Raw genomic sequence first — 17,594 nt, forward strand, 5'->3', positions numbered from 1 at the left:
ACCACAGTGATCTTCATGCTTATTGATTTTTTTTCTTCTTTAAAAGATTTATTTATTTTAGAGAGGGGGGCAGTTCAGAGGGAGAGAATCTCAAGCAGTCTCCCCACTGAGTGCAGAGCCCCATATGGGGCTCAATCTCACGACCCATGAGATCATGACTTGAGCGGAAACCGAGAGTCGGGCGCTTAATAGACTGAGCCACCCAGGTGCCTGTTCATGCTTATTGATTTTAATAACAAAAGTCACAGGTATCTTCCAATTATATGCCAATAATATTTGTTTCAGTATATTGCTAAGATGTTGGAAAAGATAACAAAACGTTTATTAATGAATGTCTCCGAGTATTTGGAAGAGCATTCTGAACCTTTAAATTTAGGTGGATGTAAGATTGTTAGAAATCAGGTATCTTAGAACTCTTCTTCACAAATTAGCCACCCCTCACATACTTCCTTTTTTAAATTAGTAAAACCATAATATCCTAGACTCAAAACCTCAGCTGATATACAATTAATGAGTCTTACTGGTTTCCCCATTTTTCTTTCCCAATTAACTATTAGGTTCCACTCTCTGTCTTCCTTCTAATTTATTCTACTAGCCCCTCAACTTCCGAAATGTAATTTTGTGATACTGTTTCTAGCCCTTTTTCTTTTAAAAATAGCATGAGCCAGGGATAGAGGGAGAGGGAAAAGCAGACTCCCCACTGAGCAGGACCCTGAGACCATGACCTGAATCAAAGGCAGATGCTTAACTGACTGAGCCACCGAGGTGCCCCTCTAGTCCTTCTCTTTAAATCTGGCTTGTGACTCCTGCTAGATTAAAACTGTAGAAACATGTCTTTTTTTTTTTTTAAGATTTTATTTATTTGACAGAGACAGCGAGAGGGAACACAAGCAGGGGGAGTGGGAGAGGGAGAAGCAGGCTCCCCGCTGAGCAGGGAGCCCGATGTGTGGCTCGATCCCAGGACCCTGGGATCACGACTCGAGCCGAAGGCAGACGCTTAGCCGACTGAGCCACCCAGGCGCCCCTAGAAACATGTCTTTATCAGGTCCCCTCGTTACACCAAGGTAAGAACATTTTTATGGCAAGACGTTTTGAAACAAATTATTTTTCACACCAAGTGAGCTTCACCAAGCCCTCAGAAGGATTGGGGTTTGTATATGTGTTGGGATGGGCTTGGATTTCGGCATCATCTGACAGAAGATACATGTGTAACTAAGAGCCAAAATGGGTCTGCAATCTTCCAAAGCAGGGTGTGTTCATTCTATAACATTCACCTGTACTTTGGTAGTCTAAACATAAAATTCTCTAGTTCTTCTCGTAAATTTATAATGTTTATGTTTACCGATTATTTACTAATCTGTTTAATGGCATGGCATGTAAAAACCATTTTAAACTCTAAAGCAGAGATTGGCAAACTAAGACCCATTGGCCAAATCTACCAGTTTTTGTATGAACTAAGGATGGGCTTTACATTCTTAAATGATTGGGGGGTGGGGGAGGCATATAAAACACATGGAAATTGCATGAACCTTCAGTGTTAAATAGTTCTATTGGAATAGAGCCACACTCATCAGTTTATTGTTTATGGCTATTTTTTGTACTACAACAGCAGAATTGAATAGTTACAACGGAGATCATCCCTCAAAGTCTAAAATATTTACTGTCTGACCCTTTACAGAAAAACTGTGCCAACCCCTGATTTAGAGAATTCCATTTTCACTCATGCTGTCCTCATTTGACTGTGTATTGTTTATTGGAAGAGGAAGAAGTTGGGCACACCATGATCTCTTAAGCTCTAGACTGCAGAAAAAATTATCAGTTGCATTTTTTACATTAAACATAATTTTTATTTTAAAACAATCTCAAACTTAAAGTTTGCCAAATTTACAGAACATATGCCTGAACCATTTGGAAGTTGCCGACATGATGCCCCTTCATCCTTGAATACTGTGTACATCCTATCAAGTAACCGAGGAGGTTGATTTGTTCCTTTCCTGGTGATGTCAGCTTGGATTACTTGATTAAGGCGTTGCCTGCCGGATTTCTCCACTGTGAAGAAGACCACTCTTTTTGCTTTTTTTTTTTTTTTTGGTAATAATAGCATTTTGTAAGAAATACGCTATTTGTCATGGAATTTTAATGTCTAGTCTTAGAATCCATTGAAATTTCTTGGATGAATGAATCATTACTCTGATGGTTGCCAAGTGATGAATTTCTAATTCTTTTTCTCTCAGTTTTTGGTTAGCTTTCTACGGTAAGAAAAAGTTTTGTCCTCTCCCATTTATGTATACCAGTATGGGCTCATAAATTCCAATTTTATTCAGTTAGTTATAATGTTGCTAACATGTAAAAATTAAACTTTACTTTGGAGATAATTGTAGATTCGTATGCAGTTGTAAGAAATAATATGGAGAGATTCCTCTATCCTTCACCCAGTTTCCCCCAATGGCAATATCTTGCCAAACCATAGTATAAAGCCCAACCAGGATATTGACATTCATACAATGTTTAGAGTAGTTCTCTTACCACAAAGATCCCTCCTGTTACACTTTGATAGCCACAGTTCTTTCCCTGACCCCCATCCTGCCTCCTAGCAACCACTAATCTGTTCTCCAATTCTTCAAATATATTCTAACGTTTTCATACTGAAACTTCTAAAACTTCTTTATAACAACGGTTGTGGGGCGCCTGGGTGGCTCAGTCTTAAGCATCTGCTTTCGGCTCAGGTCATGATCCCAGGGTCCTGGGTTGGAGCCCCACATTGGGCTCCCTGCTCCGCAGGAAGCCTGCTTCTCCCTCTCCCACTCCCCCTGCTTGTGTTCTCTCTCTCGCTGTCTCTCTCTCTCTGTCAAATAAATAAATAAAATCTTCAAAAAAGGAAAAACAAAAAACAATGGTTGCAAGCGGGGGGCTGATACTTCCCTAGAGGTTGTGTGTATATGTGTCCAGAGACAAATTTTGTGATTATAAAAATTACAGAAACTTAGAAATATTTCAAGGAATACAGGAATGAATGAAGTAGAAAGTAAAAATCTCTCCTGAAGGATGGAAGCTAGACCAGAGATCTCTGTTGAACACATTACCTAAGACCCAGAGACCCTCACAAAGTGAGCTTATATTTTGTCTCTAGAATACTCTCAATGTCTTCGCACTGACATCAGGGAAGCCAGAGTGCATTTTGTTTTGGTATAATATTGTTTATAATTGGTTTGCATTTTATCTCTTGAATCTTTCAGGAAAGGAATCTTACTTTATACTCCCCACCTCACATAGCAAAGTACTAAGTAGTGCTTAAAATGCACTCGTTTAAATGAAGTAAAATGTGTGAACCACGAATAAAGGCACTCTGGACCAAGAAATGGCTCCTTGGTTCCACAACCCTGATGAAGGTTTTCCATCACGTTTAAGAATGCTGCAGTTAAAATTAAGTAGGAACGATGAAAAAACGAGGTCAAGGCTTTTGAATTAATGTTTTATCAATATTTGTGCTTTCTGAGTGTGTCTTGCTTAACTTACTTTGCTATGCTTTGGGAAGATCTTTAATATTAGTACATGTTGGATTTGTAATGTGATCTACAGCTTACAGAAGACACTCCTATAATTTGTATTTTCATCTTTGCAAAGCCCCTGTTATACATGAGGAAACTGGGTCTCAGAGGAAAAATTGGAGGCCTAATATTTGTTGTCTATAGAATTAGTTAAACATAATTACGTCTATTTTATGTAGCGATCCATAACTTCTCGTATGTCCTTGTCTTGGCTGCCCAAACAAATTATGAGTTCCATGAGAGGTACGATGTACTGCATTATTTTAAATCCTTTAAAGAACTTGGCCCGGAAAAAGCAATAGAAGGTAACAGGTCACAAGCAGGTACATGATTTGTTCCGTGGGGTGCTCATGCTTGTATAGGCATGTAGGTATTACTATATTCCAAACTAGATTATAAATTCTTTGAGAATGAGATCATCTTGTACTTTCTGCCTCCTTTTTATGATACAAATGACTGGAACAAAACTACAAGTATGGTGCCATTTACTTAATGGTTCTTGATTGAGAACTGTAAAACCATAATTAGATGTGATAGTCGTCATGATCTCATTCTTTATTTGTTCACAAGGACTCTTCGAGAACCCTCCCTCTACTAGGCATGTATGGTACTGCTGTGAACGAGATAGGGAAGATCTCTAATGGGAGCTTAGAATTTAGGAGGAATGAAGCAGAAAACAGGAAGAAATAAGTAAGTTAAAAATAAAATTACAAATTATATTGAGTTACAAAGGAAACTCTGGCATGACAGAAATTAAAGGCAAATAAAAGGGAGAAAGATAGGGGGGGAGAGGGACTACCTTTGTAAGAATAGTCTAGGAAGGCTCCATCTTAGCATAGAAACTGTCCCCTCAAAACCCTCCCCTTGGGCCTGACTTGCACAAAGGTGGGGCTCTGTCAAGCTCCCGAACTTGCATCCACTCTGGTAACTAGTGCTCACCCAAACCGCCTGTTAGAATCAGGCACACATCTAGCCCAGGTAGATGGGAATTCTCAATAGGTTGCGTAAATTCTTGGTGAGAGATCACATGTCATTTTGGAAAGCAGAGCAAGTATAGACTCTGAGGCTTAAAAGGCAGGCAGGCAGGCATGATGTCTTGAGTGATTTAGGGAATCATTTTATCCTAATAATTGTGGGGAATGGGTTAAAGGATTTAAGTAAAGAAGTAACACGGTCCGGTTTACATTTCAGAAGAAATTGAAGACAAGGAAGCCCATATGCAAGAGACAAGATCAGTGGCTGTCCCATTACCTGGGATGGCAGAGGAAGGTGGTAATGGAGGTGCAGAGAAGGAGTTGGTTGGATTCACGAGAGCTTAGTGCCCAGAGATTGTGGGGATAAGGTCATAATCCAGGTGATGACCTTGGCCACCGGAGGAATGGGGATGTGATGGGGTGAGATAAGGAACATAGATAAGGAGCAAGTTTTCAGGAAAACAATAATGAGTAAAATTTGAGATATCCATGAGCTACCCAAGGAGAAGGATGCAGTAGCGAATTACTCATGTGATACACGCAGCCCAGGGGACCTCTCCGGACTGAAGATCCAGATTTAGAGTCCAAGGTCTTCTGCTGTGGTCCTGCCACATTCCTCCTCAAGCCAGGAAGCACGGAGCCTTTGATATGTTTAAGAGGAAGAAAGAAAAGGAAGGAAATAGGGGAGAAATAAAAGAGCAGAAATTAATATCTGAAACTATTATCCAGGAAGAAGTGGAGAGGTTTCTTTTAAACAAAATAAGGTTGGCTATCTATGACATATTTGGGTTTTTTACTTGATAACAGAGATATATCCAAGGTTGGTAAAGATGAAGCCACCTTAATGTGTAATTGAAGTCGAGATTTTTAGAGCTCATCCATATTTTATTTTCCCCTCCTTCCAAGCCTCTTGGAAAACTACATTGCTGCTAGGCGAGTCCATGTGACCATGTGACTAATTATGGCCAGGGACTATTAGGGGATGTGACAAATGTCATTTCTAGGCTGAGAAAGTAAAAAGCCTTTGTGCTACTCTCCAGATCTTTTCCCTGAAAGCCAAGCACAGAGAGGTGAATATGAAGAGACTGAAGTCCTCATCAACCTGAGACCTTGATTGATGAGGCAGAGAAAAATCCCTGAATACTGAATGTACAGCATGATAAAGAAAGAAACACTTGCTGTGTTTACGGTGAGCTTTTGTGGCTCATTTGTTACTGCACCATAACCAACTTATGCTGACAAATAGTATTAAATTTTGATGAATATTAGGATTCTAATCTTTTCTGGATCATAGGGAATGTACATTAAAATTTTTAACTTTGGTGGAGGATACCAATTTACATTCCAAAAAAATTGTACCAGTTTATAGTCCTGCAGTGTTTACACATGCAAAAACATGAATATAGACGTAGATTTTATACCCCTCACAAGAATTAACTCAAAATGGATCAGAGACTTAAATGTCAAATACAAAACCCTGAAACTCCTAGAAGTTAGCATAGGAATAAATCTAGATGAAGTTGGCTACGGCAATGATTTTTTTAGATACAATACCAAAGGCATGATCCACGAAAGAAATAATTGATAAACTAGACTTCATTAATATTAAAAACATCTGCTGTGTAAAAGACATAAGAGAATGAGAAAATAAGCCACAGATTGGGAGAAAATATTTGCAAAGGTCTATCTGATAAAGGACTGTTACCCAAAATATACAAAGAACTCTTAAAACTCAACAATAAATTAATCCATTTTAAAAGTGGTCAGAGGACTTGAACTGGCACCTCACAAAACAAGTTCTATGGATAGCACATAAGATATGAAAAGATATTCATCATCCTCTGTACCACTATACACCCATCAGAATGGCAAAAATCCACAACACTGACATCATATTCTGGTGAGGATACCGAGTCGTAGCAACTCTCACGCATTGCTGGCAGGAATACAAAATGGTACAGCCCAGACTAAAGTTACTCTTAGCATAAGAACCAGCAGTCACCCTCCTTGATGTTCACCCAGGAACTGAAAACTTTTGTCCATGCAAAGACCTGCACATGGATGTTTATAGCAGAGATACCACTTTTTGGGGTTTTTTTTAGAAGCCCTGTCTTTCGGATGGTTCTTGGAGGCACCAACTTAGATCTTTCTGGTATCTGAGGAAAATATTTTAGAGTTGCAAGCTGAACTTCATCGTTAGACTGTGTTCTCCTTTTTTTTTTTTTTTAAAGATTTTTATTTATTTGACAGAGAGAGACAGCGAGAGAAGGAACACAAGCAGGGGGAGTGGGAGAGGGAGAAGCAGGCTCCCGGCTGTGCAGGGAGCCCAACATGGGGCTCGATCCCAGGATCCTGGGATCATGACATGAGCCGAAGGCAGACGCTTAATGACTGAGCCACCCAGGCGCCCCTAGACCGTGTTCTCCTGACGGTGCCTTCAATCTGTTCTATGCTTTAAGCCTGGCATCATTGGCCATTTTTAGAAATTGACAGTTTCAAACAATTCTGGCTCCTTTATATTTAACAGTTTTTTTTTTTTTTTTTTTAGCTCATCTGTCTCTTGTTGCCATTTACTATAAATGACAAAAGGAAGACAAACAAAACCGCCAACACTCTACCTGGAAACCTCCTAATTAAATCACCCAGTTGATAGGTACATGCTCTACTTTCTATGTTGTTGTAAGTGTCAGTTACTAAACTTTCTGCTTCTATTTTAAAAGGATCCCTTTGGGGACACCTGAGAGGCTGTCAGTTAAAGCGTCTGCCTTTGGCTCAGGTCATGATCCCAGGACCCTGATGGGGCTCCCTGCTCAGCGGGGAGTCTGTTTCTCCCTCCCCTTCTGCTTCTTCCCCCTGCTCATGCTCTCTCTCAAATAAATAAATAAAATCTTTACAACTAAAAAAAAATAAAAGGATCCTTTTGCGTCCAGTTTCCAATACCATTTTTTTTTTCACTTTTAAGTCTTCACCGGCAGCAGCCTTAAGGGTCACACGTATGACACTAGCTTTGGAAATTTCACCTTGTCACTTCTTTGGTGTTACTGGAATATATTATTAATAATTTCTTCTGCTAGGGTCCTCCAAAGCTCAGTCCTATGCCTGTTCTCTTCCTTTCCTATATTTTCTTACTAGGTACTGTTATCTAGTTCCATGATTTTAAAAACATCTGTAAGCTGACAACCCTTAAGCTTTTATCTGTGATTGCTGCATGGGCTCTGGACTCCCTACCTTAAGGGTTTTCAGGATGTAAGAAAAATAAAAGCCCTAATTTGTTTTTCAGGCTCCTGTTAATCACAGCTGAATGTATTTCTAGTTACATATTCATTAGATCATATCATATTATCTCTACTTTGGTTTAACATTTCAAAAATAGGATCATACTTCACCTTACCTTTTCTAAACTCCTTTTAAATATTTTTGGGCTTCCCAAGGAAGCACCTATGAAGCATGTGCCGTGTTAAACATTATGGCACATATTTGAGAAAGAGTGGTAAACAGAAAGATGCAGCACGCATCCTCACAGAGCTTACAACCCAGAAAGGAAGGAAGCCATCGGGAGAGTAAGTATTGTAAGTGAGATGAATATTATGGGGGGGCTTTACCTTGTGTAAGAGTGGGGATGAAGCCGCACTCAAGGCTTCCCTGACAAAGTCCCTTTAAATTTCATAGCTGAGGACTGTAGACATCGTTTAGGTGAAGGAGGGCAGGAAAAGTTGATAGAACGTCACGCATAAAAGTTTTAAAGCACGCTGTCAAGTACCTGAAAGATTATATACATGGAGCATGAAAAAAAGGGGAGCCAGAGTGGGATGATTATTAGGAAATATGTCAGGTGGAACCCTGTAATTTGTGCTGTTTTTTTTTTTAAAGATTTTATTTATTTATTTGAGAGAGAGAATGAGATAGAGAGAGCATGAGAGGGGGAGGGTCAGAGGGAGAAGCAGACTCCCTGCTGAGCAGGGAGCCCGATGGGGGACTCGATCCCGGCACGCCAGGATCATGACCTGAGCCGAAGGCAGTCGCCTAACCAACTGAGCCACCCAGGCGCCCCTGTGCTGAGTTTTTCTTTTGAGTAAAGGCCAGCGAGCCACCCAAGGGTTTCAAGGCAGGGAGAGAAATGATGGGATGTGTTGATTCGAAAGCTTACTGACTGGGTAATAGTTTAGATGGGGTTATGCGTGGATGAAAGGAGATCGGTAGGATGCACTAATGTGAAAAATGAAGTTCGCTTAGACTAGGCTATTGGCAGTAAAGATGGACAGAAGTGGGAATATTTTAGATATATGTAAGAGACAAAAGCAATCAAGATTTAGTAATGTGATGGAATGTGTGTATAAGGGGAAATGAATAAAATTCTTTTGCCTCTGACTTACCACTGCATGGTAGTGGTGCCATTTACTAAGATAGGAAAACTTAGAGAAGGGACAGATTCGGGAGGAGGGTAAGGAGAAGAATATGAGGTCATTTACAGATGTGTTTGGTAGTGGTTGCCTCTGGGATATCTATGAGGAGGTCTGTTCACTTCTGAAGCACAGAACTGAGTGTATGTTAGTAAGTTTCTCTTATTAAAAGATACCACTTTTTTGGGGCAATACATTTATTAGTGAATATCCCTCTGAAATCCACAACAATGTTAAAAAAAATAATGATTGCACTACCTGGTCTAGCAGAACTAGCAACTTTCATTTTTAAAAAAGTACAAATCTGTTAAAAATTTAAAAGATACCACTTTTGTATTGATTATACTCCCTTCTCACTATTGCTGTATTAAAAGTTCCTTAATTTCTTGATTAGCTTTGGTAGAGGTTGTTGTTAGTATTTTCCAAGCAATAGCTATGGGGTTGTGTTATTATTCCTGCTACCTTCTGATATTTGAATTTAATTCTTGATTCTATTTTTGTTAATTTTCTTTGATAGTCTTACCTTATTTTTTTTTTGATTTTTTATTGTTTTTTAGAAGTCACCCCAGGTGGTGATTTTTTTTTTTTTTTTTTTGATAGAGAGAGACACAGGGAGCAAGGGAATGCAGGGGGAATGGGACAGGGAGAAGCAGGGCTCCCCACAGAGCAAGGAACCCAATGCAGGGCTCGATCCCAGGGCCCTGGGATCATGACCTGAGCTGAAGGCAGAAGCTTAATGACTGAGCCACCCAGGTGCCCCAGTCTTGCCTTATTTTGTGACATGTGAGTTAAATGCAACATTTACATACAAAACACTTTATTTTTTAAATTAAAAAAATTTTTTTAAAGATTTATTGAGGGAGTGGGGGGAGGGGCAGAGGAAGAGAGAGAGAATCTCAAGCAGACTCCCCGCTGAGAGTGGGGGCCCCACTTGGGGCTCCTTCTCACAAGAGATCATGACCTGAGCCAAAATCAAGAGTCGGGGGCTCAACCGACTGAGCCACCCAGCACCCTACAAAACATTTCAAAGATGTGAATTTACCCTGAATCCTGAATTCAGATTTGGAAGCATTTATGCAATTTAATATTAATTTGATTTAATTTAATTTTAATTTAAAAATTAATTTATCATGTAGGGGCACTGGGGGCCTCAGTCATTTAAGTGGTAGGCTCTTGATTTCGGCTCAGGTCACAATCTCAGGGTCCTGGGATCCAGTCTGCGTGAGGCTCTATGCTCAGCAGGGAGTCTGCTTGAAGATTCTCTCTCTCTCTCTCTCTCTCTCCCTCTGCCCCTCCCCCCTGCTTGTGCATGCTCCCTCTCTCTCTAAAGTAAATAAATTAAACAATTAATTTATCATGTAAAATTGAAATTACCCTTGCACACAGAGTAATAGAGAAAGGAATGATATATTCAAAATATAGAATTATGCAGATAAGTGAGCATATTTTTAGTTTTGGAAGTGCTATGGGAAATAATAGTTAAGAAGTACCCTAAGTGTTCACTTCATTAATTTATACACATAAATTGGAACAGAAATGGGATGATAAATTTCAAGTATCATTGATATTAATGAGGCATCGGCTCCAAGGAAGCGATTTAATAGGAAGACTCTTCGGACTCACGATTATGGGGAAGGCAAACCCAACTGAAGCCCAATGTCATGGTCTCCACTGGAGATACTTTCTCTCCTCAATGCCCACAGCACAGGTCTCAAGAAGGAAGCAGAATGGTGTAATGCAGTGGCTCTCAAGACTCCCCACAGCCAATACCTACCTTTACTGACAATTTTCTGTTTAGAAATTACTATTGTGAACTGAGATTCTTAGATAATGCAATCTACCTAATTCATAAATTTTTTAAAAACTATGTAATTCTCTGTTATACAATGGAAAATGTAGAAAAGGAAACGGATTTACAATAAAATGATGTATAGAAAGGTTCTACAGTAGAGAAAATAAGGTCATCAGATGTTTGCACTAGTTCTGATGAATAAGTTTAGATTTTAGAGAAACAAGACATTATTCAACCAAATGCAGGAAACCCCACCAGTAATACAATCAGTGAAGCCCAATAAATTTAATTACATTAAACCCAGTGGTACCTTATTTAAAGGTCAATGAAATAATTAAGGCAAACTGGAAGCCCTGAGCCTTCTGAGACTGTTGCCTGTGTGGGCCAAAACTATCTCCTCCCAACTGTAGTTTGGAGCCTCCTGGTGGCGGTGTTCCTACTCCGGCTCAAAACTGATGGGAAGAATTCCAGATCCTGTTCTCTGAATTCTTTGAACTGGGTTGCAGCATCACTGGTTCCCTTATTAAGTAATGAGCGAAACAACATCTTTGCTGTGTATTCATTTTCTTTTTCTATGAGAGTCATGATTTCATCTCCTAAAAAAAATAACCACTTAGCGCTATCATCCGCTCAAAAACAACCGTGTTGTTTTGAACCATCGCTGAAAAACCTGGTGGGTGGAAAGAGGCTGAGAATCTGGAATGGAGAAGGGAGAATGTGCATGAACTCAAGGCATAAGGACATGTCATGTCAGGAACCCCAGACACCAGCAATGACTGCTGCAAACACACGAAAGCAAGATGGGATCCTCTACCCCTGGGCCGACCCCGAGGTCCAGTCCTCTGACCCTAGGTGGGACCAGCCTGTAATCCTTGTGAATCTCAGAGATAGACCACACCTCCTATGTCGAGCGCCGGCACATCCAGGAGCTCCCTTCTGCAGCCAGATGTCTCAAGGAAGAAGTTTCTGAGAGAAAATAAAAGAAAAAATGGAATGAGGAGACTGAGTTAAGCTTCAATAAACAAGTTTTAAAATAATTTTCGAAGTCACCCTGCATGATTGAGATTGATTTTTTTCCTATCGCTGAATGGAAATAGGACCACAAAAGATTGAATTCAGTTATAACGAAATAAAGTTACATTTTTACAACTCCAGGATGTAACTATAAATTTTAACTACATCATGCAAAAATCGGATCATGGCATACATATTCTATCTTAATTTGTTCTTTTTTCCCTTATTCTGGACAAATTTCATGCATATATATATATACATACATACATCTAGACTTCTAAATTGCTGCATGATATTCCACTGCGTGCATGTCCTGTAATTAAAATAATGCTGGGTAGGGGCGCCTGGGTGGCTCAGTCATCAAGCGTCTGCCTTCGGCTCAGGTCATGATCCCAGGGTCCTGGGATCGAGCCCCACATCGGGCTCCCTGCTCAGCGGGAAGCCTGTTTCTCCCTCTCCCACTCCCCCTGCTTGTGTTCCCTCTCTCTGTGTGTCTCTCTCTGTCAAATAAATAAATAAAATCTTAAAAAAAATAAAACAATGCTGGGTAAACATTGAAGTTTTTATAATTTTTCCTGTCAGAAAAAAATGCTGAGATAAGAATCATGTATCTTTGTGCACTTGTCTAATTACTTCCCTAAGATAAATTTCTAGAAGTGAAATTGCTGATACAACTGGGATATTTATATTCAATTTTTGATACTACTTCCTGGGTGTCCTTGAAGATTTCCAGTTATTAATCCATTTCCTTATGCCTTCATCAATATTGGGACTGAGCAATCTTTTGATTCTTAGCCAAACTGGTATGTCTTTATTTCCTTCTTTTATTTTAACTTTGATTTCTTTGGGTTTTTTTGGTGAGATGGAGAGTTTCTTCAGAAGCTTATTATTTTTCTTTGCACACCCTTTTTCTATTTTTTGTTATTGGTCATTTTAATTTGGAAGTTATTTATCTGTTATAATGGCCCTTTGTTTTTCTAATATATATATATATATATATATGGTGAATGTTTTTCCTAGCTTTGAATACAGTGTGTTTGGCTACACAAAAGTTCTTCATTTTCCCTTAATTCTACATTATTTTCATTTGTGGTTCCTGAATTTTATGACAAAATTAGAAATGCTTTGTCTTCTTCCATTTTATAAATGTATTTGACTATCTTTTATTCCATTTATTTTTGTGCTTCTCTTTTTTTTAGTTGTTAAGTATTCAATCTCACTGCAATTTATTTTAAGTGTATGGTAAGAAGTAGAGATGTACCTTTGTTTTTTTGAAGAAGAGAGCCAATTTTTCTAACACTAATTATGGAATTGTTCGTATATGTACATATACATCTGTTATAAATGTATATGCATTTGGGAAGGAGAAAGGATAAGAAAGAGAAAACATAGACTGTTGATCTTAACTTTCAGTTTAGCAATTTATGTCTAATAATTTAATACTAATTTTGATAATTTAATGTTTAATTATTACAATGGTAAATGTTTTAAAATATGACATGAAAATTTACCCCTACTATTTCTTTGTGTCAATATTCTTGTAGGTATTCTTACACATTTATTCTATTTTACAATTTAAAATTAATGTGTCAGATCAAAAAAAAAACCCTTGAAAAATATGAGTTTCTTGTGAGATACACATCTGTATTTTCTAATAAAGTTTGTGATTGATATATTTAATGTATCATTAACTTATGCTCTTCTTTAGGTATCAAGTTCAGATAGTTTTTTCATAGTCTCTCATCATGATTGTTATTTTGGCCAAAGTACTTATGGCTTCAATTGACATTGTTGAACAGTTTTTTATTCACTTGATAAAATAGAACTTTTTTGTTTGTTTAAATTGAGACTTTTCAAAATGTTAGTATTTCTAAGCCTGCCGTTTTCTTCTTTGTGTTTTCATCTTCCAAGTCTCTATTATTTTGTTTTGGGTGTATAGTTTATCCACAGCAAAAAGCTTGATTTTGCTTTACTATTTGTTCGGTGGAGTCTTGTATGGTAGGGTTAGGTTACTAAATTTGTTCTTTTCTCTCTCTCTCTTTTTTTAAGATTTTATTTATTTATTTGACACAGAGAGGGAGACAGCGAGAGAAGGAACACAAGCAGGGGGAGAGAGTGAGGGAGAAGGGGAGCCTGATGCGGGGCTCCATCCCAGGACGCTGGTATCATGATCTGAGCCGGAGGCAGCCGCTAACCACCTGAGCCACGCAGGCGCCCCTCTTTTATCTCTTTATTATGCTTTTGTGTATCCTTATTTCCTTTGTCCTAATTTTCCATCTTGAAATTATCTTTCAGTTTCTTCCAAGTTATACATTTAAAAATGTTTTCGGGGGCTTGTTGTTGTCTGCCACCCGTGCAGCGCCTGGTTCCTGCAGAGTCTACATCCTGGGCCGCTGAGCTGCCCGCTGAGCTGCCCGCTGCAGATCTGAAATTTACAAAAAAGAATATTTGGAAAAATAGGAATGTTTGCTCCTGGAGAGATGAATTGGTAGAAGTAAGTGAAATGAAACCAACGGGATAGGATTCGAAACCAGGTGAGAAACTTGTGATAATCCCAACCTGGTTGTAAGTCGGAGAGGCTGCTACTGTATCAACAAAAGATAAATCGCTCTGGTATTGCCTTAAAAAATAAATTTAATTAAATTAAGGTAAAAAAAAGTTTTCCCAGAATATTTTAACCTCTAATCAATAAAAAGAATGTTCATTTGTATTTCCCTTTTTCAAGTTCAGAAATTTACCAGCTTTACTTCCTTCCTACCCTTTCCTCCAAAAACTCTTCATGTATCTTTAAAAATCTGCATACTTATTTTCAGATCTTTTTTTTCATAATGCAATTTCTCTTCGAAGCATCTTTACTAACATATGCCAATAAGTCCTTAGATTGCTCTGCTCATTATTTTGCTCGTTAGGATTTTTTATACCATATCTTCCTCTTTCTTTACCTCTTTATGCTGAGTCATTTTCCTTTTGGTTTTTTTTTTTTTTTTTTTTCTTCTAGAAAGCGTACTTTGTGACTGCTTGTATGTGGGGAAACATGCTTCACTTTTCCTCTCACATGAACATTTTTTTGGCCCAGTATATAGCTCTTGGGTAATAATCTTTTTCTTAAGAAATGTTTAACGTTGCTCAATTGTCTCTAGCATTGAATGTTGCACGAGTGATGAATGGTGCCAGTCTGGAGCATTATCAGAGTGTAGCATTTTCATCTTGGAATTCAGAAATCACAAGTCTCTATCTTGGTATCTTTCCAAGATAAATGTCTCTTGCATGCTCGAGAAGACCGAATATTTTCTAATGGTTGGAGGCAAAATTGGATACGTTTCCATTAGGCTGAGTATATTGATTATGTTTTAATACCTGTTATTTTGTTGTTTTCTGTTTTTCCTGTCAACAACTGAGACAGACCTCTTGAGATCTACTTTGATGGTGCATTTGTCATCTTTTCCTTGGAGGATCTCTGAATTTCTACTTCCTGTATTTTGAGGCTATTTAAAAGGAGTACTTCTGTTTAAAATTATTTTCCTCATGAATTAAATATTCTACCACAATGGAGTGGTCCTTGTTACCTCTAATAATGCTTTTTAACTGAAATGCTTTAATATTTGATATCAAAATAATGGAATGTTTTTTAACTTTTCTCAGTGAGTCCTTGTGATGTAAACCTCAATCAGCTCAGAGAACATTTTTTCTATTACTTTATTTTTCATTTGCTCTCTAGTCTCCTTCTGGAAGACCTAATTATGAAGATGTAGGATCATCTTCATCTATCATTCAAATCCTGACCATTCCTCTTATCATTTATTTCAATGTCTCTTTTTGCTCTGAATTCTGGAATAAAGCTCTATGAGAGCAGTGATTGGTTTGCCTCTTGTTGTATCCCCAGTGTCTGGATGTGAGTAAGAACAGAGGACAGAAGAGGTACTTAGGTAAAATTTATTAAATAGGCAAGTGAATTCTTGGGGTGCTGTTCTAACTTGTCAGAAGTCCAGTGTTCCTTCTACTACTTTTGGCTTCTATCATTTATTTTTAAATTACATAAATCATCTTTTTTTCCCATAAGAACTCATTTTTGTTTTCTGACTGCAACTTTTCCCATAACACCCTACATAAGTTTTATGCATCCCTAGAGTCTATTGCACTGAAAATGCACAGTGATTTTTAAAAAATATTTTTCCTGTGTTTGCTAACTCTATTTTACTAAGACGAGAACCTCAGTACTAAGCTAGTGATCCTTTCTATGGCAAGGTACTTTTGATCTCTCTCTTTTTTAATTTTTAAATTTATTTTATCAGTGAAGAGTAAGCTTGATCAGTATTGGAGCTCATCTGAGCCTTTTAGCAACTACATATATCACTTTTTGGTGTCCCCAATAGGGCTCAACCTGACCAGTTACTGACTGGAGGAGTCTGTGAACAAGACTTTTTCTGGTTATGGTTAATGGGTGGAGATTCTAGAATTCATGCAGTGTCGATTTACAATCAGGAATTATTAAACATTAACTTCACTGCTACTCTGAAGACCCATGAATCTCATTATTGGTGAAGGATAGGGTTAAGGAGAAAAAGAAGTCAACATTTAAAGCTTTGGGGGCAGACACCTTGCCACTCCTCAAAGACAGAACACCTGGCGGAGAGGTGCCAGTGGGACTCACCAAGGCAGACGATTTCTGACTCTGACTTGCATTTCTAATTCGTCACTGAGAGGTTCTGCTGGTGAATGATTTCAAAGCTCTCAGCAAAAGGCCAAGGTATGTCTCATGTTTAATCCAGAAAACCAAGCATGAATATATAACTGGTATATAATTGAAGTAAACAGTAATTTTCTCAATTGTAATTTATTGGAAGGGCGGTAGTCTGTGTGGAGTCTAGAAACCTAGAGCCAAAGAGTGAGTCATTTATCTCCAGCCCAGTTTGGAGAAGGGGCTATGCAGACTGGAGTGAGCCATGGAGCCCTTAGATAGGGTTATCGCCCCAGGGAGAGGCGGGGGGGGGGGGGGGGGAGAGGGGTGGGCGTTCACATACTCCTTTGCTCTGGTGCAATGCTCACGGAGATTCTTTTTCAATTTCCAGTTTTAATTTGTATATATTATTTTATATGAGATATTATCTTCATCATAAAGTTGTATTTTCACATTAAGTGTTTTAAAAAATAGAAACACTTCAAAAAAAAAAATCACTCCATTTCACTTAACCTAACCACCACTTTCGGCATGTCTTCTCTTCCAGTCTTTTCTAGGACTATGTATTACGAGAATAGCATGCGAACAATTGTGTTTTCTGTTTTTCATTTAACATCCTATCAGAAGCATGTCCCATACAACTAAACCCTATACCTAATCATCACTTTTAATATCTCTGCACAAGTATGACAAGGCTTGTCTATATTTATGACACGAAAGAATTCAACACAGAACTTCTGGGTGACCGCGTGAGAAAGTTTCACAACAAATGGTGTTCCAACCAGCAGGGGTCTCACCTCTGCCTGGGGCTGCATGACCCTCTAAACAGGGGCAGTGGTGCCTTTTCATGAGTGTAGGAACCGGGCACCCAACTTGCCTTTCTCCAGACTCACACAGGGATTTTCTGCTTGCCTGTTCATCTAGTTCCCAGTGATGAATTTGGACCATGGGCCAGTCTTTTGGTTTGGGATCAAGGCCCAAGACCGTGCCTTTCAGATTTCTGCTCTCACACATATCTTGGACCTAGGCTTTCGGAATATTGAACCCTCACCATGGCCCAATGCCCAGCATCCTTGCTCGTGACAAAGAAAAACTCAGATGAAAGCATTGGAAAAATAAAAGCATTTTTCCTCAAAGTTCTCAAAGTTAGTCCAGACTTCAAGAGAGCTGGGCTCCTCAAATAACTTA

The sequence above is a fragment of the Callorhinus ursinus genome, unplaced genomic scaffold (genome assembly GCF_003265705.2).
Source record: "Callorhinus ursinus isolate GAN/ISIS: 27379988/994484 unplaced genomic scaffold, GSC_fseal_2.0 scaffold24, whole genome shotgun sequence".
Classification (NCBI taxonomy): domain Eukaryota; kingdom Metazoa; phylum Chordata; class Mammalia; order Carnivora; family Otariidae; genus Callorhinus; species Callorhinus ursinus.